Below are 26,498 nucleotides of genomic sequence, written 5' to 3'. Positions count from 1 at the left end.
AAGCCAGATTTTATTGATAAGAATCTATGAACTATACGTTGTTACAAAATCTGTTCCAGCGAAATGTGTTGGAAAATATAAGATTTCACATTTTTCTTTTAAATTGATTTATTTTGCAAAGATGTTTGCTTGAGTAACCCATCATTTCTACGTATATGAAGAGAAAAACATGGGTACACGGGTACCCGGTTCTTGATGAATGGTGTAAAAATTAGCGCAAAAAATTAGAATAACATTTTTGCAACAATTTGAAATTTCATCTAATCAATAATAATTTTTTCAAATAATAGGAGTTTAAAGTGCTTTTGACCTATTTTCAGTAGAACCTGCAAAAATTACGATAAAATTTGCAAAACGTTATCCGGTACCTGGTCATTGACATACGGAATATGCAACTCCTTACATGTCTTCCAAGATAAAATTCCAGTTGATGAGTGTTCTGTTTCTTTTGGTTAGTTCGAAGTAATTAAAACAGTGAAAAATCTAATGCCGTTCTAGATTTGATTCCCACTGCGAACAGAATATGGTTATCTGAATGGGTTTTAATCGCATGTAACTTAAATATGATAGTTATTGCAGAAAATATTAGCATTAGTTAACAAGCTATTTGACAGTAAAGTCATGTTATGTTAAAAATAATTAATAAGTAAGTTATTTGACTTCCTATTTACATATTATCTTTCAACAACAAATTTAGAATTTCTTTTTGTAAATCAGCTCTCTTTAAAAGACATTAGTAGTTCTGTATTTATGTTTGAAATTCAGCTTCAAATGAAGTATCCAGTGTTCAGTATTTTCATATGTATCTCAATCCTTATGAAAATTACTTATGCTAGGTTTGCTTCTGACTTAATAAATGCGAATAGCCATATACTTTTAATTTCATTTGTATTTCAAATGAGAACGTTTTCCTCATATGAGTATAGCTTCATCTTCTTTAAACATTAGCCAACAGTGCAGTTTGAAAAGTAGCCAGCCCAATTATTGCCATTAGTTTAATAGCGTCGCGTAAAGTTCCTTTCATCTTAATCCAGCGTATTCATTCATATTATACGTGAGAAAAATTATCATGAAGCATCTTAATTATTTAAGCTACTTTTCATGCCTTTCAAAGTGACAAATCTCGAATCTAGTGCTGCCATCTACTAGAAATATTAAGATCTAAAATTAAGAATAACGTTAAAATTTAGCAAATATTCCCCCCCCCCATTTTTTTAGAAGAAAATTCTTGTAAATAACATGCAATTTTTTTATGTTAAATACCTTAATTGTATAAAAGTGTTTAAATAAATAAAAAAAAAATTAAAAAAAAAAAAAAGCCATATTTATCAATTGCCAGGCTACTCAGTTGTGTTGCTCGTTATCATCATTATTATTTCTTTATTTTACTCACGTTAAATTTATATATATATATGCAGTTAATATATTTAACTGTTACATTTTGTGTTCACATTTACATGTATGTATCACCTTGTATTTGCATCGCCAAATGAAGTTCATTTACAGTGTCAGCCATTTGTTGTTTAGATGTTTCACAGATTTCAACAATCGAAAACTGACTGATTATATAGTGATTAATGTGAGTAAAGTATCTCATTTACGCAGGTTAATGTTTTCAGTTTTCAATTGCTACAGTATTTAAACTATACAAGTTTCTTGTTTTTTTTTTTTTTTTTTTTTTTTTTTTTTTTTTTTTTTAAATATGTCTTTCTTACCAGCTAAAATTTGTTGAAAGTAGCATTTTATCATTTTCTAGAAGGAGGTGGGAATTCACAGTCAGTGTCAAAAGTATTTGTTTAGGGGTAATGAACAAACACACAGATTTTCTCGCTATGCTTTGTATATTGCACTGCTGACTGTTTTCTCTTGAAAATATGAGATAAAATATTCTTAATTATACCTTCTTTTTCAGATTTTTTTTTTTTTTTTTCTGTGTGTTTCTTTCATGCTGTTTATTGCTTATTTCACTGTTTTTAAGATATTGAAAATTTTGCATGATTTTTTTCTTTAGGAAACAAAGTTCTTGAATTCTTAAGATTTTGCAACGAGAAGCTGGTTAATTTATTTATTAGGATTTAAAGGATATTGCTTATTTCATTGTAATTTTTTATCTTATGTTTTAATTATATATAATTTTAATTATCTAAAATGTTTTGCATGATTTTTTTTAGGAAACAAATTTTTAAACTTCTTTTATAACATTTGAATGCTTAAGATCTTGTAACGGGAAGTTGGTTAATTTATTTATTAGGATAATTAATATTTGTATTAAGGGATATTGCTTATTTCATTGTAATTGTTTTTTATGTAAAATACATTTTTTATTGAAATTTATGTGTTCTTTTTTTGGGGGGGGGGGTTAAAGTTGTTTTGCAGAGTAAAACTGTGAAGTTTTTAAATTTAATGTTTAGTGTTTCCTTTAGGCATTTTTCCGGTACATTTAAAAGCCGGACGAAAGCTGGCCATGTAGCGGCTAGTAAAAAGTGTATTAAGTATGCAGAACTCTTGCAATTAAATCTCGTAGTCAACGTCCTTAAAAACTAATGCTGAGATGTAAACGATTTATTTTGAAAGAAATGAAACAAAATTCTCACATTTCAGCCCCAAACCTGAGAGCTGAGTTAGAACAAAAATCTGGCATTTTAGTTTCTAGATCACCAATCAGAAAAAAACATTAAATGAACAAGGTTTTTCATTGGCTTTCTGCTCGGATAAAGGTCTACTTGTCTGCTTTCATTGGAAAGAAAAGACTTTCTTTTGCAAACAAATATAAAAATCAACCTCCAGTATTTTGGAATACGGTTATAATCCAGTGAAGAATCGAAATTTAATATTTCTGCAACTGATGGAAATTTTAAAATGTGGCATAAACCAGGAACAGTACTTCAACGAAAAAATCTTACGGACCATAGTAAACTACGTTGGTGGCAGTATGCTTGTTTGGGGTGTATATCTGGTAATGGAGGTCCGCAAACTAGCATTTATCGAAGGAAAAATGGGTAGATTTCAATACATAGACACACTTAAAAGACAAATTAAACTGAGTTCTCAAAAAGTGAGATTTGGAAATGATTTTCTACCTCACGTTATCTCTCCGAAGCATACTCTTTTGGACACGAGGCTGTGGGTTTTGTATCATGAGCGCAGCTAATTAAATACATCTCCTCAGTCATAAGATATAAAACATGTATGGGCATATTTGCAAGAAAAAATAAGAATTAATCGAATTTCTAATAAGATGTAATTGAAAAAAAGCTTTGCAAGAGGAATGGGAAAAAACTGCACCAGAATTTTGCAAACACTTCGTTAATTCGATGCCTAGAAGGTTAACAGCAGTCATGCCTTTTTAGAGAATTTTCTGACGGAAACTGCCTCGTATTCATGTTACACAAGGGACCAAGGAAACAAACCATGCAGCGAAACTTACTATACTTGTCAATTGTTGATATTCTAGAGTATCCTAACTCACTGAAAAATGGTTTACTTTCTCGCAGTTAACGTGAACAGTTACAGATTTCATATATTCTTAGATGTGGACGAATTATTCTAGGCTCTTTCGTCAGTTTGTTTCTCCTATCAAAGTTAGCTAATATCTCTTGCAATGGTTTCGCGAAGATGATTCGCTGATAGATGGGTGGTTGAAGGCGTGAATACTGGTATTTCATTCTGGCTTTTTTTATTTATAATTGAACTTACTTGGCTGTATGAGGTTATCATGGTTTTCCTCATGTGTAATCTATATACCAACCAATTACTTTTATGACCTCCACGAAGGCTTGCTTGTATACAGGCAGATAATCCTAATGTGCTTTGCCATAGCTGAATAATCCATTTCCATTTTCCCGATATTTCGTCTCGTCTTACCTCGAGAATTTCTGAATGTACTGTATCAAAGTCTCTTGAGTCTTTCAACGAGCGACACTCCTGTGGATTATTTTAAGCGATCCAGCTATTGCATCCATAATATTACTTGATAGTATTTTTTCTTAATAAACATTTTTCTTTTACTAGTTAAAAGAAAAAAAAAAAAAAAAAAAGAAATTTTTGATTAGTTTAGATGAATATAAACATTTAAATAACTTGGCTTTATAATGTTGCTTGACAATAAATGGCACAATACTGTTCCGCATTAAAAGAGGCTTCCCTTCCATTTAGCTTTCTTCTTAATGAACGTGCAAATATGCAAAAACGATTTATATTCGGTATGATTAATTTGTTCTTTTTATGTAATTATGGAAGAAAAAATGTGGAATTTAATGGCATTAAAAGAACCAACGCAGTGTGTTGATATGAGAAATTCTTCCGTGCTGCAACAAGAGACTGGAATTGACGTCGTCCAGTTTGAACATATATCATCAAATGTGTCATCTGCAATGTGACCTTGAGAAGAAATGTGACCTCATCTTTCTAGAGTTTCTTTCTGATCAATGTAGTATTCATTGTGAATACTTGGAAGCTATTATATCAAGCATGAAGAAGTTCCGATCAGCCCGAAAATGAAGCCACTCATCTCTCTTTCTACTGCACGAAAATTTAAATTTATACCTTACTAATATTTTTATTGAGAACTCTCCTCACTCTCCTCTGCTCGAAAAGATGAATCCATGCAAGAATTAATGCCTGTTACTGATGTCATGAATCATCTACACGTTCTCATTTTAGAATCTCAGACAGATAATACCATTATTTTTAGATAATTTTCTTTTCTAAGAGAGTTTAGTTTTAGAGTATAAAGTATTCCCGAAGGAGATTTAAATGCATTATCTGTGATGTTAAATAAGCAGATCCTCGATACTGAAACTCAGGTTACAAATGGAAAGAATACATAGGTAAGTTATAAACAGCTTGACATATTTCTGTAAAGATCATAAGACTCGAGTAAGTCCTGCTTACCTTTCTAGTAAACTCTTTCATGACTGATATTATCATTGACTGTTACTCAGTTCTCGAATCTTTGATTAAGGAATTAGATCCGTGGAAAAAGAATAAGAAAAAGTACAGCAGAATCCTGAATTTAATCCTAGTTATGGAATCATTATATATTATTCTTGAAAAAACTAATTTGTGCAACATTCATCAAATATCATATAGTTATTTACGATTCAACCGTTCCTGCCTGAGCAAGAAATGCCTAACATGATAATTGCAGCAATGCCTGTTTTAGTTATAAACATTTTATGATAAGGTTAGAAGTTTGTAAGGTTAGTTTTGATAAATATTATCCCTAGTTTAATTAATTATTAATATTTTCCCGTATTTTATGCTGATATATATTCAAAGATAAGGACAGTTAAAAGCGCTATTTTTACACTCTTATTTATTTATTATCATTTTTTATGTAATGCAAAATCGCATTAAATGCATTCACAGTTCGTTGTTGCATGTGCAGATTCGATGAAATTATTAGGTATTTCTCCCACATTCTTAGCATGCCTGCGAGGTGCGGTGGTCAGTACGCTCGGCGCGTATTCGAGACGTCCTTGGTTAGAGTCCCAGCGAGGACATTGCTCATTTTCCATGATTTCTGCCTTCAAAATAACCTAATGTCTCTACAGTGACGCCCGAATAAAAAATGGTGATGAGGGATAATTCTCCACCACCAGGATTTGGCGATTGGGTCCCCTAATCTCCAGTCGCCCTCTAAAAGGGAGAGTATATAAGTTATTTCTCCCGCCATCTTAGTATGCCTTCGGGGTGTAGTGGTCAGCACGCTAGGCGCATATTCGAGAGGTCCGTGGTTCGAGTTCCGGCGAGGTCATTGTTCATTTTCCATGACTTCGGCTTTCAAAATAACCTAATGTCTCTACAAAGTTAAAATACCTATTTGTCTGGATTTTGAAAACACTTGGTGTAAATCACTATTTCTTACAAACAATATATCGTATATTTATTGTTCCAATAATTTGGTAAATTAAAAATGATAAAAAGTAATTCACGTTTCGATACAAAAAAACACCAAAATTTGATGTATAATTGTTAATAAAGGATGAAGTAGTTTTTTTGCAATCAATAAGTCCCGCATCGTCTTCTTAAGCATTTTATAAGGAGTTCTGAGATGAACTATCCTACTTTTAGAGATGAGTAACTCACAGCTGCTCAGATATATTGCGCGTCTGGGATCATTTGATGAAGGTCAAAACACTTCAGAGACTGGTTTATATTTATGTACTAATATGAGGGCAGGATTAACCACTAAGCAAAATAAGGCACATGCTTAGGAAATCAAGGAAAGTGGGCAAAACAAAAAGGTACTTAGAGACTCAAGAAAATGAGTACCACGAAAATTTCCCATTTCCGGTTTTTTTTTATACTGCAGCTAAATAAGACTAAGAGTGAAGGAATGGGGAAAACACTAATGTAAATTTATGTGCGGGCAAAACTAAAGCCTTTTAAGTATTTAGGGCCTCTAAAAGTCTTGATCTGACCCTTACTAATATCCCAAAACAATTCTGGACGGTTATTCTACGCTGCGAGAGTCGACAGCAAGTTGTGGGCCGCCAGATGTCGCTGCTAGTAAAAAACAGGTCTGCCCGACATCCTATATTCTCTGAGTACGGAAGTTGTCGAAAGCGCGTGAAAAAGTGTTGCCGCGTCGTCAATCAGGGTTGTGCAGTTGACGTACCAAGTAGACATTGGCTTTGTATGTGTTTTCGCCGCTGATTTTTTTCATACTTAAACGAAGAATACGGTCGTAGATCTCTGAATCGGTGGCGAATTTATAGAAAATATATTGATGCTTTTGCTCTGCCAAAAGATGTTTTTATTGCGTATGTCAGATTGCCAAAAATACTGGCTCGTATACACGGTACACATGGGCCTCGAAAACGCCGGCCAGCTCGTTCGCGGGATTCGAACCTCGGACCAAACTACCTGCGTTCAGCGACTCTACCGCTCAGCAGCTGGTGGACTTGTTAGCAGAATTATACTGCATTATTATTGTATTATGCTATAAAGTAACAATGCTATAAGACTGAGGGTTTGTTCATAGAATAGTACTTTTGTAACCTACTCTAATATTAAAAAAAATCATAGTTTCTTTGCAAATTTAAATTTAAAAAAAAATTACTGTTCACAGCATTCTCATTTTTATATTGTAAAAGAGATATTGATTATTATTAGTTTTCTATTTAAAATGTGTCGAAACGCTGGTTTGACAAGGACTTCAACTGCAGGAGACCTACACTGATTATTTTTACTTTAGTACTTGCATTGTGAAAATATCTTTTAATTATTTTCACAGAATAAAATCTTTTGAGAAGGAAGAATATTTAAACTGAGCAGTTCTTATATATATATATATATAATTAAAATAACAGCAATGTAATATTAAAAAAAGGTATTAGTAATTTTGTGACAAAAATTGCAAAACGAATTAATCACACATACAGGATAGATTAGTTTAATTTTGGTTAAATATTTTATATTGAAAAAATATTTTCTATCATGTTAATTATAGAATAAATTATTTAAAATATAGCATTTTGATGCGTGTGTGATAGTGGAATGCAGCAGCAATCGGCCATAGCGAATGAATTTTTCTATGAAAATTATTTCTTTCGGAAAAGAAATAATTTTCATAGAAAAAGAAAATAAAAAAAGGGAAGAAATATTTTCTTTCTAATTTCTTATTTAAAGAAATATTTTTCCAATAGTAACTGTAAATTGCGGGGAAACAGTTTTAATGTAAGCATGGAATTTATATAAAAAAAAAAAAAAAAAAAAAAAAAAAAAAAATTGCTATTAGATTGTAATGCAAATTAATCATATTATAAATTTAAATGATTAAAATTGTTTATTTCTAAAAGGATTTGAAGTAAGCTTAATTCATCTACTCTTATCTATTTACCATTGCTTTCGTGGTATCCCATATCACTCTTTATTTCTTAGCTCTAAATTCCTGCATTAACTTTCACCTTATAAAACGGGATTTTCCTTCACATAACACAGCAGCATGTTCCGCTGCGTGGTGGTCATAATACTGTTTTGTGCAATTTTTTTCGAATTACAAATGCAGCGTGTGAGTTAGTGAAATAATGGGAGAATATTGATAGAACTTCAGTCAGCGCGCGCTATAAATTTCGTCACTCGTCTGTACTGCGATTGGTCTAAAGCTCCTTGAAGCCTTGTCCCCTTTCAGTAAAGTCAAATGGACCCACCCCCCCACCAACTGAGGACCACAGAATGGCTTTCTCCGATAAGTTGTGATGGGTGTCCATACCGGTTTTTTTGAGTCAATATTGTTCGCTCAAGTTGTAGACAGATCCAGTGATCATAGAATAGGCATCCTGCTGATGTGTTGATTTCAATCTTTTGCTTTGCATATTTTAAATACTAGGCTTATTTTTTCGGATTTGCTGGTAGGAAATTATTTATGGCAATAAGCTGTGGATAATAGAATGTTTAACAGTGTGCGATAAGAGGACTGATTTAATTGACTTTTCAAGAAACTCTTTAAATTATGCAAAAAAATTACATTTATTGCTTACTGTTGACATAAATTTGTAAAGGAACTAAGTGTAACCACATGATAATAATCTGCAAAAAGTGTTCACCAACTGCCAACACAAAAATATATTTGAATGTGCTTCAGTTTGTCTGCTTATTTTTTCTTAATTTCAGTGGAAGATTAACATAGTGGAATTACCATTTCTTAATTTCAGTGGATGATTTATCATACAAAAGCAGGCTGTTGAGAATATTCTTCCTCTTGCATTAAACTTCATTATCTTTCAAATTTAATTTTGTAATCTCATATGACAATTTAAGCAGCTATGTGAATTTACTTTAATTCCAGCTGTAATCGTTACTGCGTATAATATAAAACTTTGACTTCTTGAATTCTTTTTTTCTTCAATAAATTTTTACAGATTATTTAAAGTCAAGAAACCTTTTCTTTGCAAGCACGACTATAGGTAATTTCTAAACAATCTGTCAACGTTGAATAAATAAATGAATATTTTGACAATGTTAAAATGCATACAATTCGAATCTCTCTTCATTCAACTATCGCTAAACTTTTAAAAATTTGAAATTCTTTGTTAACACATATTATTGTGGCTAGTATCTGTTGCCATGACATTTTAGAAATTATAATAAAGTTAGGATTTAAAAGTTTTTTCAGCAAGGTCAGAATCACGCAGTTAATATGTACATTTATTAACGGAAAAACTGCTTAGGAATGTTTTTGGTAATTTAGTTGAAAATGCACATAAAAGCATTCTAACTTAAGAGATTGACTTCCGCCGTTAGGCACTACACGGAAAGGGAGGGATGCACCGAGGAGGAAATTTTAAGGCATAGTCAGGAAAGTGCCTATGCAGCCAGCCTGCCGGGAGTCGAGCCTCAGATTGATCTACCACATTTCAGCAGCTTTTATAACTCGGCCTCTGGTGGTTTCTTATCTGAGATTGATCTTGTTTTACTCCTTGCTTAATCTAATGCACTGTTTTTATGCAAGTTGTTAAGTTTAATGCTAATTGGATTGACAAATTGGTCATACGGTTCAGTAATTTAGCTCAAGTTTACTAAAATTTAACTTATGTAACTTAGTTTTGTACCGTTACATGTTCCTGACGATTCATTATGTGCTGAAGTATTCTGTTAAACTATGGATAATTTTCAAATGTGAAAACGATTTTGGGCAAGTATTGTGCTGCCATCTAGATTCTTTATAAGAAGTTAGAGTTCCTAAGTTAAATACAAAAAATTTACTATTCTGAGTGCTAACATTTGTTACTGTGGCTAATTTCAGAATGTAAAAGTTATAGCGCTGTTGTTAAAAATGAACAATAAATGAAAAATCGATATGTTGAATTGCAATACTACCTAATCTTCCAGATGCATATTACAGACGCCCTGTCTTAGTGGTACACTTCTTTTTAATGTTTTAAATTTGTTTTGATGTTTCGAATTTCTGTCCTTTCATTTATCAGTTTCTTTCAGTTCTGAGAAATATTTAAAAGGCTTCAAGATTTTTAGATATCTAGAATAATTTAAAGAAATTTGGTGGAATACTTTAAGAATCTCGAATAGAGATAATAAAAGAAACTTCTGAAGTTATCGAAATTTTTGAAAACTGAAGTTTACTAAAACAGTTTTTATCTTTTTTGCTCCCGAAAAATACGAACATAGTAACATAAATGTCGACAAGTTAATAGTATAAATATATCATGCGATTTCTCAGCAAATGATTTCGTTAAAACGCCTAAAACATTTACGTTTTTATGGAAGCATCCTGTTACCCCAGCGAAACCCTTTTCAGATTCTAACATGAAAAGGTGGAACACAGCAGATATTTGATATAAGAAGGAAAGAGAATTTTTTACGTGCCAATTTTTGTCGAGAAATACTCAGAACATTCCTGTATGACTAGAAGCTTGACCTTCAGCAAAGGCAAAGATTTTAAAATAAATACTTTACTTTATTATAAGGAAAGTACTTTTTTAAAAATAATTTTAATGAATATTAAAAGAGTGAGCTTATTTAATAATCTAACTATAGCGGCGTTATTTTCAAGTTCTTGTCTAATTGTCTTCTGAGTTAGATATAAGATTAAAAATTGTTATTTAACTGTTAAAGCAAAACTTAAATTTTGAAAACAACCTTCTCTTTTTTACTCTAGAGCACGGATTCTCAACATTATTCATGTTACTCACCCCTATATTCTCGCACCTTTCTCTTTCTTAAAAAAAAGCTTTCAGATTTTACATTACGCCTAAGGGGGCGTTTTTTTAACGTTTTCTCTGTACCTTTATTTATTAAATATCATTTTCCTGGCAATTAAACCATAAAATTCAATTCAACCGCAATATCGCAAATTAATTTTAAAATGAGCAGAATTTCCGATATACAGTCTCGCGCGCTGGAGATAAAAATGTTTTTTTTTTTTTTTCCTTTCGTACAGTGTTGCCATTGCTCGCTTTGAAATCGTTGAGTTTGTTAATCCAAAATTCGTTAAAGGTGTTACATAATATGAAATCGATAATAAAACAAATTCCAAATTAGGTATTCCAGACGCCCATATTTTGTGGAAAATTACGTTATTCAAAATTTGATGGCTCTAGGTACCGTTATTTTATCACAATGACAGAAACATACATACATTTATGCAGAATCTTCATTATTTAATTTCTTCAACTAAAATGCAGGTCTCTAACATTTGGTGTCAACAATTTGAAAAGTGATACGCCGTTTATAGTGATTCGACGCAAAAATGCAAAACGAAAACAGTAGTTCTGTAGGGGCAAAGCCCCTTTTGACTAATAATCGATAATACTACAACAACAACAACAACACACACACACACACACACAAAAAAAAAAAAAAAAAAAAAAAAAAAAAAATTGAAAGGTTTCAGATTTTAAATTACTTCCAAAGAGGCGTTTTCTTAACGTTCTGTGTGTTACCTTTATTTATTAAATATCATGTTCTTTGCACGCACCTAAACCATACAATTCAGTTCAACAGCAACGTCGCAAAATAATTTTAACATGAGCATATCTTTAGAATTTCCAAATACCTAGTTCTGGTATTTGGAAGGTTAAAAGCTACGCTGGAGATAAAAAGGTTTTTTTCTCCCCCCGTAGAGTGTTGCATTGCTCGCTTTCAAATCGTTGAGTTTGTTAATCAAAAATTCGTTAAAGTTTTACAAAATATGAAATATGTAATAAAACAAATTCCAAATTCCTAATTTGGGCTTCCAGATGCCCATATTACGTACGTTTTTCAAAATTTGATGGCTCAGGGTACCGTTATTTTATCACAATGCGAGAAACGTACATTTATGCAGATTCTTCATTATTCAATTTCTTTAAATATGACACAGGGCTCTAATATTTGGTGGCAATATTTGAAAAGTGAACTGACATTTATAGTGAACCAACGCAAAATGCCAAAACGAAGTTTATAACTCTTCTGGGCTAACGCCCCTTGGGCTAAAAAAAGAAAACGAAAACAAAGTTGTATATTCAAATTTTAATAATAAACAAAAATGAAGCATGAAAATAAGAAAATATTACAAAAATTAACATTTCCATAAATCTTTCAAAACGAATGACTTTTTTTTTTTTTTTTTTCCGTTCCTGTTTACTGGATAAGAGTTTTTCAAACCGTGGCAATTTGTTGCTAATATCATTCCGCATACTGCCTTTGCATCCAAGCGATTTCTGGATCTTGTTTTAAGTGACAAAAGGGCCCTAAATCCAGACTTGCATAAGTATGTCGTCGCAAATGGAATGAGCGCAGTTAGTGCCTTTTCATTAAATTTTGGGAACATATTCATTGCCGGATACCAATATCATTCCGAAGTACTGCTTTTCAAACTGCATTTCAAGAACACGTTTGGCCGCAGTTTTAAAATATCTTCCTTCAGTTCTTCATTATCCAACATGTTGTCCAAGCTGAAAGTGTATGGGTTTATGTTTCTGAAGTTTTCAGTTTTTTAAAATAACCACCAAATGATAATAATAATATTTGATAATGATCTACTATTTCTTCACATACATGTCACACGCTGATGCAGTTATATGCGCGGCAAGCGCAGGATATACGTTTTTCCACACACACCAATATCGTACGTATAATTTTTAAACAGGAAACGAAAATATTGTCTCGTCCTTCGTAGAATGCTACCTCGCACCCTTGGTTGGGAACATTTTCTCTAAAGGGATCTTTTAAATGCACTTTTTTGTCTTCACGGAATTCTATGCAACAATTATTTTAGCTGCAGCTGTGATATTTTAGCACGACTATCTAAATTTTAGATTAAGTAAGTGAAATATTTTTGAGTGTAGAGAATAGTATTTATTTGCGTATTTGTCATTTTACCTTTTTTTCTCCCCCCTTCAGGTTAGAGAGACAGTTTTCATGAAAGGCTCCTCCACTTCACAGTATGATATTAACTCTCTTGTAATCCAGAAGTGCATGTAAGAAGTATTTCAGTTTACTTTTTAGAAATTTCTTTTATGAGATTTTTCATTTTATCCAAATATGCTTAGAAATCTCATCATGATTTTGTTCGATGTTAGTAAACACAGAAATTTACAGGCGTAAGTTCGTTTCTATTTGAAACAAAATATGCCATTTTGGTTAACCTTGTATAATTAAAAAATTAATTTAATTTTCTAAATATTTTAAAATAAATTAAAAATTTAATTTAATTAATTAATTAGTACTAATTCAGAAGTCAAACAACAAAAATCAGCGTTATACCTACAAAATTTTCACAGGACTAGTTTCGATGGTTTTACCGAACCATCATTTTCAGCTGCAAAACCGCAAATGAACAAGATAGGAAATAATGATTAGATAAGATAAGAAAGCCTGAACAAGAATAAGCAAGTGGCGCCATCTGTTGGCGAAGCCAGAACTAAAACATAATTTCTCTAAAAGCCGAAGGCAAATTTGGATTGGAATTAGGATCGTTAACTAGAACAGAAAGATTTTTATGAATGTGAAATGCCTCTAGAAAATCCAGTTCTCCAATGGAAGATGTTTTTTGAATAATTTTGGCAGCAGAAAAATTGAAAGTGTGATTTTCGGACCAGCAATGTTGAGCAACAGAAGGAATAACAATCCTATAAATTGATGGAAAGAAGGGAATGACAACAGAATTTTTATAATCTCCTAAAATAAGAGTGTGGCTTTTAGTGTGTTCAGATGAGAATTTTTTAACTGCTTGATTAATAATGTTGGGTGAAAAGCCCCTGTCAATAGTTATTGCTTTTAAATAATTTAGTTCTTCATCAAGGGCTAGTTTGGAGGAGCAAACTTGAAGAGCACGGAAAACATAGGAATAAAATGAAGCTAACTTTTGTTTAGTCGGATGACATGATTTAAAGTGTGGTGGAAGGCAAACCGATGAAGGTTTACGGTAAACTGTAGTACTGAAGTTGGATGTGTTACGTGTGACCAGAATGTCGAGAAACGGAAGAGAATTGCAAGTCTCAAGTTCAAAAGTGAACTGAATAGCAGGATCAATAGAATTCATTGTTGAAAGAACTTTATTTAAATCATCTTTATTACCTACAAACAGGGTAAAAGTATCGTCTACGTAGCGGAACCATGCCGGGAAGTTTAACGTTTCAAACAATTTTGATTCGTAATAATGCATGTAGATATCAGCCAGGATGGGACTGAGGGGGCTTCCCATGGCTAATCCCTCAGTTTGCTTGTAATATTTATTTTGGAAAACAAAATGTGTTTCTTTCAAACAGAGTTGAGTGAGAGAAATTAGCTCCTCAATTTCGATGCAAGAGAAATGAAATTCGCGAAGTCTGGTTTCTAGACATCTTAATGCACCCTCCACTGGGACATTGGTGAATAATGATTTTACATCAAAAGAAACCATTAGTAAATTACTAGGAGAAATGTTTTTAACCTTTTTTACAAACTCTATTGAATTTTTTATGGTGTAAATGTTATTGTCTAATAGAGTGGAAAATCTAGAAACTAAATATTTAGCTAAAGGATACGAGGCAGTACCTAAATTTGATAGAATAGGGCGGAAAGGAATACCACTTTTATGAATTTTGGGAAGAGCATATAATCTGGCACAATTCGCAACAGATGGGATAAGCGAATGTTTTAAGTTGCTTGAAATGATTTGCGAAGATTTGATCGCAGTTTTTATTTTCGATAAGTCCTAAGGTCAAGGATCTTTAGGGATCGGATTATATGGTCCTTCGTTTAAGAGTTTAGTGACACCATCGATGTAAGTGTTCTGATCCATGACGACTATCTGGCCACCTTTGATGATGATCTGATGATCCTTTGATGATGACCATGACGATTATCCGGCCATCTACTTAAATGTAAATGTAAAAAATTGATCCCCAATTTTATTCAAATCAAATCTAATCAAAAACCTTCGAGTCGCGTTTCAAGAATTCTGTTAAATTGCAAGCTTGCCTTACTTCGGTCCGTGATAAGGGATACACGTCAACAATTGTCCAAAATTGAACATGAACTCTATAAGCTTCATCTGGAACTCGCTAAATCATATCTAAAATTCACTACCCTTGAACAAAAGTCTTGGTCTAGAACGGAGAATGCAGTTAACCGTCATAAAAACACCCTTGCAGTTGAATTCGAAAAACTTCTTTTACAGTCTTCCAGTTCAAGTAGTTCAAAAAATCTTCCCATTGAAAACATCAAGCCAATAGTTAATATTTCTAATGTTAGTCTTTCAGAAGAACAAGAGAGAATTCTAAAATATAATTTTAACTTCTCACAAACCTGTAAACCCTCGATTCCAAAGATTTTGGCTCCTATCGAAAAAGCTTTCAAGTTCAGTAAAGTTTCAGATTCACAGAAAGAAATGATTAGGCATCTTATCGCTCATAATGTGAAATTCAATAATAAACCTTTGAAACCAAATCTAACTGCGAGAGAAAGAGCTACAATGCACGAAATTCATTCTAACCCGGATATTATCATTTCAAAGGCCGACAAAGGTGGCCAGATAGTCGTCATGGATAAGAACACTTACATCGATGGTGTCACTAAACTCTTAAACGAAGGACCATATAATCCGATCCCTAAAGATCCTTCACCTTCGGACTTATCCAAAATAAAAACTGCGATCAAATCTTCGCAAATCATTTCAAGCAACTTAAAACATTCGCTTATCCCATCTGTTGCGAATTGTGCCAGATTATATGCTTTTCCCAAAATTCATAAAAGTGGTATTCCTTTCCGCCCTATTCTATCAAATTTAGGTACTGCCTCGTATCCTTTAGCTAAATATTTAGTTTCTAGATTTTCCACTCTATTAGACAATAACATTTACACCATAAAAAATTCAATAGAGTTTGTAAAAAAGGTTAAAAACATTTCTCCTAGTAATTTACTAATGGTTTCTTTTGATGTAAAATCATTATTCACCAATGTCCCAGTGGAGGGTGCATTAAGATGTCTAGAAACCAGACTTCGCGAATTTCATTTCTCTTGCATCGAAATTGAGGAGCTAATTTCTCTCACTCAACTCTGTTTGAAAGAAACACATTTTGTTTTCCAAAATAAATATTACAAGCAAACTGAGGGATTAGCCATGGGAAGCCCCCTCAGTCCCATCCTAGCTGATATCTACATGCATTATTATGAATCAAAATTGTTTGAAACGTTAAACTTCCCGGCATGGTTCCGCTACGTAGACGATACTTTTACCCTGTTTGAAGGTAATAAAGATGATTTAAATAAAGTTCTTTCAACAATGAATTCTATTGATCCTGCTATTCAGTTCACTTTTGAACTTGAGACTTGCAATTCTCTTCCGTTTCTCGACATTCTGGTCACAGGTAACACATCCAACTTCAGTACTACAGTTTACCGTAAACCTTCATCGGTTTGCCTTCCACCACACTTTAAATCATGTCATCCGACTAAACAAAAGTTAGCTTCATTTTATTCCTATGTTTTCCGTGCTCTTCAAGTTTGCTCCTCCAAACTAGCCCTTGATGAAGAACTAAATTATTTAAAAGCAATAGCTATCGACAGGGGCTTTTCACCCAACATTATTAATCAAGCAGTTAAAAAATTCTCATCTGAACACACTAAAAGCCACACTCTTATTTTAGGAGATTATAAAAATTCTGTTGTCATTCCCTTCTTTCCATCAATTAGCTATAAAGTTGCACATATTTTGCAGAAATTTAACTTTCGGGTTGTTTATTCTCCCATCAATAAAATTCCAACTTCTGTACTCAAGGACCCCATTCCGGATATGAATTCCTGGGGTAATTATAGGATTCCTTGCCAGTGCGGTTTAATTTACATTGGCCAAACTAAGAGAGCCTTAAAATTTCGCGTCAAAGAACATGAGGCATATGTTAGAAAAAAGGAAACACAGAAGTCTTCTGTTGCTCAACATTGCTGGTCCGAAAATCACACTTTCAATTTTTCTGCTGCCAAAATTATTCAAAAAACATCTTCCATTGGAGAACTGGATTTTATAGAGGCATTTCACATTCATAAAAATCTTTCTGTTCTAGTTAACGATCCTAATTCCAATCCAAATTTGCCTTCGGCTTTTAGAGAAATTATGTTTTAGTTCTGGTTTCGCCAACAGATGGCGCCACTTGCTTATTCTTGTTCAGGCTTTCTTATCTTATCTAATCATTATTTCCTATCTTGTTCATTTGCGGTTTTGCAGCTGAAGATGATGGTTCGGTAAAACCATCGAAACTAGTCCTGTGAAAATTTTGTAGGTATAACGCTGATTTTTGTTGTTTGACTTCTGAATTAGTATTTATTCGGCGTGTTATTGTGTCTTAATTAATTAGATTTTCTACATACAATCTCTTTATTTCATAAATTAAAAAATGCATGTATACACTAGATCTAACACGTTTCTAATTCAAAATGAAATTTTATTTCTGTACTGATTAGAGTAGTAGCTCCAAGTTCGAGTGTTTACAGGTTTCCTACAGGACTAGAGAGTTTCTACAGGTTTCTATTGTTTTCTTAGTTGTACTAGTCTCACAGAGACCTTATCGACTATTTACGAAATCCTATGTTTCTGTGCATTCCGGTTAAGAAACGAATATGCTTTTACAACAGTTATTTGCAAAAAGGTACTGTAAGATAACAAGGGCTTGATTCACTGCAAGTAAATCGCGTTTCAGCGTTTAGCTCTTATTCAGTTTATTCCAGTCACTGTATGCGTATCAAAGATTTGTGAATATTAATGTGGTTTCTTTTATTTAATTTTGGCAAAGCACTCGGGCTATCTGCCTAAGGGAAGGAATGCCTTCGTGGAGGATTTTCTTAGGAGAATTCGCTCGTACACACGTTTACACATGGGAAGAAATACAAAAATGCCCATGCAGCCAGCCCGTTTGTCTGGAATCGAACTCAGATCTGAACTTCCAGTGTTCAGCGACTTCACCTCTCAGTCGCTGGTGGTCCTGTGAATGTTAAAAATCCTTCAGATATTTTGGAATCACTTGTCTTACAGCACTCGTAAAAACTGAGGGTTAAAGTGTGTTAGCTTTTGGTGTCCCTAAGGCAGAGTAAAAATTCTGAATTCCAAGTGATTCTAACATCTTCATTGCTTGCTTCTTGATATGAATTTCTTACTTTTTCCAATTCAGTTCACTTTCTAGGTGATTTTTCAATATTTTATACTTTAAAAATTATGTTTAGTAAAACTGGTATTTTCTAAGCTTTATATGAAGTAACTATTATTACGTTTCGTTCTCTTTTCTAAGCTTTATATGAAATAACTATCATTACGTTTCGTTCTGCTGTTTATAAATTCTCAATATTAGTGATCTAGCGCTAATGATCTAGCGCTCTCGTAGCTTCTTGAAAGCCTTTTGTCCCGACGAATTTAGAGCGGCTTCACTCCACAAAAATACTACAGTACAGTCCATATCCCAATCGGGGTTCGAAATCAGGCCCTTCGAAATAGGAACAGTAAATCGATCGTATGCAGATCGGACGACCAGAGTGGCCAGTGGCTCAGACGATCCAGTGGCCTCCGTTAAAAACTATCCAAGCTAAGCTGCCATAAGATTGCAAAACAGTAATAATTGTAATAATTCATGTCTTTTTTTCCAAAGGAATCAAGTTTTAAAAGGCATTTATTTTAGAATAATGTTTATTCAGATTTATGGTTTAGCTTGATATCGTTGGTTTACTTATATTTTAGGCAAATGCTTGATGCTTATGAGACAGCAAATTTCAGTATATGCTATACGGAGCAACCTTTGTTTGCTTCTCTAAGGTTATCATCTACCATGAGTTTACGTTTCCAAGAGATAAAGATAGAGCAGAATAAGTTTATTGATAATTGTGTTATATGTGTTGCTATATATATTTTTGTCAAAAATAATCGCAGTTAGAGATACAGAACAAATATTTCTCTGGTTTCAGGAAAGTAGCATACTCTGTAAATGCTATTTATATGAATAGAAATTCCACCAGACATTTTGATCCATGGCCACTGTTTGTCATTGGCTAAGTTCCAGGACTGGGCTATTGTTATAGTGAATGCACAAACAGAATGGCTGCAGAATAAAAACAACTTTTCTTATCTCTTATAACTCATCTCTTTCAAAAAATGGGAAATTTTCACATCCATGTATATGGATGCAAAATTTAGTAGTTTTCGAAAAATGCGACATAAATCAATAAACATTAATGAAATGAAATATTCTTTTAAAATTACATGTAGAACAAATAATGCATTTTAAAAAAAACGTGTGGGGGGGGAACTTACCATGTGGTTTGCATGGGTATTTATCGTAGTTTCCTTTCCTTGTGAAAACGAGCATGGTTTACTTAGGATGTCCTGCATGATTCCACCTAGCCCTCGTGTGCTTTGCCATATTCAAGTAATCTAAACTAATATTAAGGCTCGCTAATGACAGCTCAGCACTCGTAGTTTAACATGGGTAACAATCCCGACAAACAAGCCCTTTTATGCTTTTCCCTCATGTGTAACCCTTCCATTGAGGCAGCTAGCAATCGTGCGTTTAAACAAACGTGTTTAAGCAAACAAAAACGACCCCCTTAAAAAAAAAAAAAAAAAAAAAAAAAAAAAAAAAAAAAAAAAAAACCTCCCTTTTTTTCTACTGTATACAAAGTACAAAAAAGCTTTCGATATTTAGTCAGATATGTACGCCAATTTTGAAAATCTTAGATAGGATATATTGAGATATCTCCCGCAGCACAGTAAAGCATTAGTTTACTATCCGTGCCTCCTAATCAACCATTACTAGTATGCTTTCGATATATTCGAACACGTTTTATACAATTTACAGTGCACTTTAAGTATTTTAATACTTATTAATATTTGCAGCAACGAACTATTTAGAGCAAATTTCTATAGGATTTACCATTGAAAATGAAGGCTATGCAGAAACTATAATTTATAGACATTTAAATTACTGTACTAAACGTTTATCATTAACAAACTTAAATTAGTAATGGATTATTGAAATATTTATAAATTTTTAAAATCCCATTTGATGTAAGCGCCATCATTGGCTGAATAGTTCAGAACGCTAAATTCTGGTGGATCGACCCGGCGTATGGGTCATCTGTATGATTGGTTTTTAATTACTTCATGTGTAACGCGATTACGTGTCAGTAGAGGGTTGTCTTTTGAAACTGCATCGTGAAAAATGAAAGAATTTGTTTTGTTGGGGTTGTTAATGCGATAGCACATCAGGTTTTTAATTGTTACACATAAGAAAATTTAGGTGGATAAATTAAAACTGGGAAAGTGGCCGCATGCCTTGTATGAAAGAAATAAAAGCTTCATTTTCTGTACAGGTGAGTCGAACATCGCCGTAGAATATGAGTAAGCGTGGTCAATTTCCTTCAGTGTTTGGAGTAAAACAGTCTTCATTATTGTTCTTAGGCAGATCAGATTTCCTTTCGCGGGAGTTCTTGCAATTTATTGCTATACTTGCATTGGTTCAGGGAATTAATTAATAGGGAATCGGCTTGAGTTGCATTTTCATATTCTAATTGGATAAACAGTAAAATTTGAGGCGGTTTCAGTTGACAAATCCACGTGACTTCATAGTTTACACACAAAGAGAGCCCCAGATCGTGCTACGACCGATAAAGCCTCAGATGTAGGACAAGGATAGAGACGTACGCTTGCGTTGTTAGAAGTAAAACAAATGCTCCTAAAAAAAGTAGAAATCGTCCACTTCAATCTGAAAATCAAGGTCTTGATGACGTACTTAAGTTTATTAAGGATGCTCAAGGGCTGATAAAAGAGTTTGTTAAGATATTCAATGGAACTTCGCTGCACTACATCCTTAAACAATTTTCCGAACTACTTCCGAATTGCAAGCCGCTAACAACTATTTAAACTAAATTATTTATTGTCTTCTCAATTGTTGAGGGTATCATAAAATAAGCTATTAATCGTTTTTGAAAATTTTATTATATTACAAATCTAGCTTATGTATAGTGTTTACTTGTTAGTTTGGAATGTTTTTGCACACTGCGGGGGAGGAAAATGGTTCTGTATCTCCCGTTCTACTGGGCCGATTGACGAAATTCAACTTGCATTTTTCATGTCTCGAAAGAGCGACTTAGGATATGTATTAGATTTATATATAGCATTGTTCTAATATAGGTATTTTGACGCAAAATCGGCCTTTTTCTGAAATAACATACCAAATTTTTTCCATATTTCAATTCTACGACTCAAATTACGCCAGACTACTAAGTTTTGTAAAAATCGCACGAGTAGTATTTAAAAAATTAGCTCTCAAAGTTTTAGCTCCTCAATTTTAATTGAATTTGGTATATATTTATTGATCTCTCTTTTTTATTAAACTTAATTGATTCTTCCTTTCACATTTCAAAATTTAGGTTCATTCAAAATAAAATTTACCCATTTTTTATGATTTATTTTTAAAATTTGTATTTAAAAATTTTTTAAAAAATTTTTAAAAAAAGGTCCAAGTAAATGATTTGTTGTCCAAGTAAATGATGCTCCGCCAACTTTACTTAATGAATGAATAATGAAGCAGAATAATGAAGCAAATGAAACGGTGCCTAAACCTCAACATGCTACAAAACGATCTACTAAACGTGATAAAAGTGCGATAAAGTTTTACAAAGTATCGACTGAAAACATTTACTTTTGCGCAGGAGAAACCTATGGATAAAGATACAAGTTCCGGCGATGAATCATTCTCTAAATTACGAAAAGGTGATCAAACTGTAAGTAAGCGATTTTCAAAACTGGATTTGGCTATCAAAAATAATAATGAGCTACCGAAAACGTCTAATAACGACAATAAACCAGAAAACGATTTCAGAATTAAATGAAACTCAAGATCTAACCAAATGGACACTACAAATGCTGATGAACCGAAACATAGTGTTAACACTTCAATAATTCATAATAATGATATGAAAAAGAAACATGACAAAATACCACCTATCGTCATTGAAAATGGAACCTACACATGGAGGCAAATTAACAGATTCCTACAAATTAACAGATCATTAGAAATCTATCTATTGACACTCTTATTGATGATATAATTCAAGATTTCAAAAGTAAAAATTATGAAGTCCGAAATGTTCAAGAAATGTTCCGCAGAAAAGAAGGGAATAAAATCGTGCTTTCGCTTTTGCTCGTTACTTAACGAAGACTGAACACTCCAAGTAGATATTCCATGAAAGATTTATCTGGAAATTTACAATTAACGTTGAAGACTACAAAGGGCGGTGGGACCCTTACAATGTTATCGCTGTCAAGGGTTTCACCATACCCAGGCTGGATGTCATCATGACTTTAAGTGCGTCCAATGTGGTCAAAATTCATGTTTCTATTGTCTGTCCAGAAACTAAAAATAAGGAGAAACATTCTTTTTGTGCAAATTGGAATCAACCTCACACATCTAACATTCGGGGTTGTGAAATGTTCCAAAACTCAAGAAGGACGAAATAAAAACCTATCCTGAAAGAGCAATAACCAATAAAACTTATGCGCAAGCGATCAGCACTGGCATAAACTTTAACATTATTACTGAAGCACGTAAAGCGTACACTGAACTTGCTGAGCTAGTAAAAGCCATCAAAGAAACAAATCTACAACTTTTTATCCAACAACATTCAAAGAGTACTGAAACTAAACGCGCACTTCCCATTACTTCCAGTAATGGTAAAGTTACCAAAAAAGGGCCGATCACCTTAGCTGTGAACGTTTTGAACAGTATTACCAGCTGCGACAAATTAGTTATTGAAAGCCTATTAACTGTCAGTTCGCTTAGAAATAGAGGATTGATATCCGCTTTGCTTATGCGCGTGCTCATCACGGTTTCTATGGAAATGAAAGAGCTGATTTCTTAGCTAAAGATGCCTTGCATTTACCCATTAATATCAACATTAGCATTACAAAGAGCTATTGGAAGTCCTTTCATTATAAGAAGCTTTTAGCTAAGGGGAATGAGGAATTTATTTCATCCTGTAATGCTGAGGTCACCAAAAAGTTCTTTCCTTCTATTTACCATAGACTGTATTCAGAGTCTTTCCTCTCTATTAATTTTAAAATTTCTCAGCTTTTATCCGGTCACGGTAAATTTACAAGTTACCCGTTTTGTTTTAATCTAAGATCAAACAATTTATGTGAATGTTCAAAAAGAGTATATCAGGATGTGGAATATTTGATTTTCTGATGGCTTACATTTAATGGCCCTAGATTATGCTTGCAGAACGATGATTTGAAAATGTTCGGAGTGACTTCGCTAGTAAACTTATCAGTTTTCGTGAAGTCCAGACTGACGTCCTCTGCTTTTGTTCGTTTTATTTATGCATGCAACTTTTAATGTTTTACTGTTAACTTACTTCTGTAAGCCCAGCGTTGTACATCTGTGGTGCATGGGGAGTCTGTATGTTATCAAATATAAAAGTACATGTACCTATTGAATATACATCTCGACACAGCTGTCTGCAAAAAGGGAGATATCTTGGATTTAATTCTTTCAACTACTAACATTTCTATGATCCTGGATGTTAAATATGAGCGTTCGTCGGATTATATTCTTATACTTGCTACCTTAGAGTCTGCTAAACCTTCTCCTGATAAATAGAAAACCTCAACCTACTATAGACTTTTCAACTACCTTTTATCTACTAATCCTCTTGATCTTGGCGCTCTTCAAACTAAAAAAGATATTTATATTACCATCGAAAAACTTACTAGTGATATCAAAACAGCTATGCACAATGACTCAGAAATATTCCAAAAAATAATATTGATCGACTTCCTTCACATATTAGAGATCTTATTAAAGAAAGGAACAGAAAAAGAAAGAAATGGCATCTTACCTGTAGACCTAACCTGAAGAAAGAAATTAATAAGCTTAATAGAAAAATAAAAAAATACATCAAAGCATTAAATTTGGAACGTTGGGAAAATATATCTTAATCTTGATGTCAATGGTGGCAAATTTTGAGCTTATATTAACCGAACGAGGAAAAGGTACTTTTGTAAACGACCTCTCTAAACCAATAATGAAATGGCTCTGTCTAATGATGCCAAAGCTAGAGTCTTTGCTGATCATTTAGAGAGACAGTTTATCCAAATGCTGAATTTAGAGACATAAACTTCTCTGTGAAGTCTGGTATACAATCAGAGACTGGCTAAATGCCCCCCCCCTGTTAAAATTTTAACAAAATTCGCTACTCCATAAAAAGTCCAACATATTATTAAGAAGCTTAAAATCATAACTGCACCGGGACAGAATGATATTCCAAATATTGCTCTCAGAAACTTATCCTTAAACTCGATCACAAAACTTACAAGTGTAATCAACGCATTGTCTTACCCATTCTTACTTTCCGGATTTGTGGAGATGTGCAAAAATTAAATTAATAACTAAACCTGGAAAAGATACAACTAAGCCGGATGGGTACTGCCCTATAAGTTTACTTAGTGGAATCAGTGAAATCTTTGAAAATATTATTTATCACAGATTGCAGCCTTATTTGTCTTTATTACCAAACGAATAGTTCAGTTTTCGAAAATCTTTGTTTACCACGAAGCAATTAGTAAGAATATCAGAATTTGCAAGTGCAGCCCTTCATAACAGAGAAACTGTTACCTTGCTCATGCTGAACGTGGCGAAAGCGTTCACGTCTGGCACGAGGGGCCCATATATAAGCATATTCAAATGAATATTGACAGAGAAACTATCATCCTATTGATGTCTTTCATATCACACGGGAAATTCATCATTACTCAAGGAAATGACTGTTCAGACATTAGACCCATTAGAGTCGGGGATCCCCCACGGATCTATCCTTGGCCCAACATTTTACTTGTTCTTTGTCGCCGATTTCCCCAAGGATAACCTCGACCATCACTACTTCCTTGGATGTTATGCAGATGACACAGCGCTTGCTGAAAGATCTACAAATGCTAAACATTACAAGATCAAGTACCTTATACTGAGAAACGGTGCACCTTATGGAGAATGGCTATCAATGTTACGAAGTCTCAATTACTTATCATTAGAAAGAAAAAGGCCCAGACTGTACCAACTCGCCAGCTTACTCTTTTCAAAGAAACTGTTCCTTTAGTCAAGGCTGCCAAATATTTGGGTGTTACTTTTAATTCTAAATTAAAATGAAATGATCATATTCTCAAAATTAGAAATAAAGCAAACAAGGTTATCAATAGTCTAATTCCCGTTGTTGGAAAGCAATCAAGTATGGATATTACCAAAAAAAAAAAAAAAGTACTGTTTACACCGCCATTATCAGACCAATTTTAGTTTACGGTTAAAAAAAAAAAACCCTGAAATTACAAAAAATTTCAAATTCGTTTCCCACGCATTATCATCAATGCACATTACTACTCGTACATTAGAAATGTCACACATCATGAAAATCTCAGATATGACACTATTGAAACATTTCTTAACAAGACAAACACAAAATTCTTTGACAAAACACTTAGATGTGAATACTTAAATTCATTTAATCTCTTCAACTATAAGATTCTTGAAGAAGACTATGATCTTTGGCCATTCGTTTCCCACCACAAAAACATTTTCCTTCCATTACTGTTTTTGCATTTGTTTTGTCTTTCATTGTATTTATTATGCATTGTATTCTTTTCACTATGCGGACATTTTCTCACTTTTTAAGCCACTGCCAGTTAAATTTTAACTACACTTCCGACTTGTTTACTTCACACATATTCCAGCTCTTCTTTTCTCTCTGCAGCTCTGGTCCGATGTCTCTCAAGGGTCCATGGAAGATGATTCGTAAAATCGAAGAGACCGATTCATTTGACGAGATTTGGTAGAGGAAGGAAACCAGTTGCTTCGGCGTGAGTGGAAGATGTGGCTATAGCATTGCAAGAAGAGATAAGAAATAGTGTGGGAATGCGCAATGCAAAGGGAACTGTCCGATCTTTAGACATGCCTCTCAGCACGGTTCGTAAAATTTTACGAAACATCTTGCAGTGCTATCTATTCAAAATTATGCATACTTACACCCTCTAATGTACGCGCAATAATAGGCTTCTTATATCCATTAATGTCTGCAATTTCTTCAGGATAGTTGATGCACAGCTACCGTTCTTGTAAAAAAGCTTCACAAGCAGAGCCCGACCCTTCAGTGACAAAGTCATGACGAGCTTCTCAGACGTCTCAAACGGGAACTGCACGATGCTCATACTCCGTGTTTTTTATTAAGACTATTATGTAGTGCGAATGTCACCTATTTTAATTCGTAACAAATACAGCGCCATTTTTGATAAAATTTTGAATTATTTCTTTTCTTCCGCAAACATATTCACATTGCTTCATGAATATTGAGGTCAAATTTCAGGTCATTCTGATGAGTGATTCATCTCATCAGTGGTTCATTTTTTACTGCCTTTTGACAATGGAACTTAATGACTTTTGTGGACACGATATGTGTATATATATGTGTGTATCATAGAAAGAAACTTAAGTACTTTATCCTTTTTATGTTATTAAATTTTCACTTTCCCTTTATCCTAAAAAAGT

The 26,498-nt window shown here is 33.3% G+C and overlaps 1 protein-coding gene across 1 annotated transcript in view; it reads left to right on the top strand.

The window, feature by feature from the left end:
- The window catches only part of LOC118204659 (uncharacterized), an 88,781-nt gene extending 62,558 nt beyond the window's left edge, over positions 1–26,223 (top strand). The window contains exons 8-9 of the transcript XR_015039135.1: positions 12,847–12,923; positions 25,708–26,223. The gene's annotated coding sequence lies outside the window, so the exon portion shown is untranslated. The remainder of the gene's footprint in view (positions 1–12,846; positions 12,924–25,707) is intronic.
- The last annotated feature ends 275 nt before the right edge of the window (positions 26,224–26,498 follow it).

The sequence above is a fragment of the Stegodyphus dumicola genome, chromosome X2 (assembly GCF_044657685.1).
Source record: "Stegodyphus dumicola isolate Sdum_Otavi_A_Nest chromosome X2, ASM4465768v1".
Classification (NCBI taxonomy): Eukaryota; Metazoa; Arthropoda; class Arachnida; order Araneae; family Eresidae; genus Stegodyphus; species Stegodyphus dumicola.
This window is presented reverse-complemented; position numbering and strand designations above follow the sequence as displayed.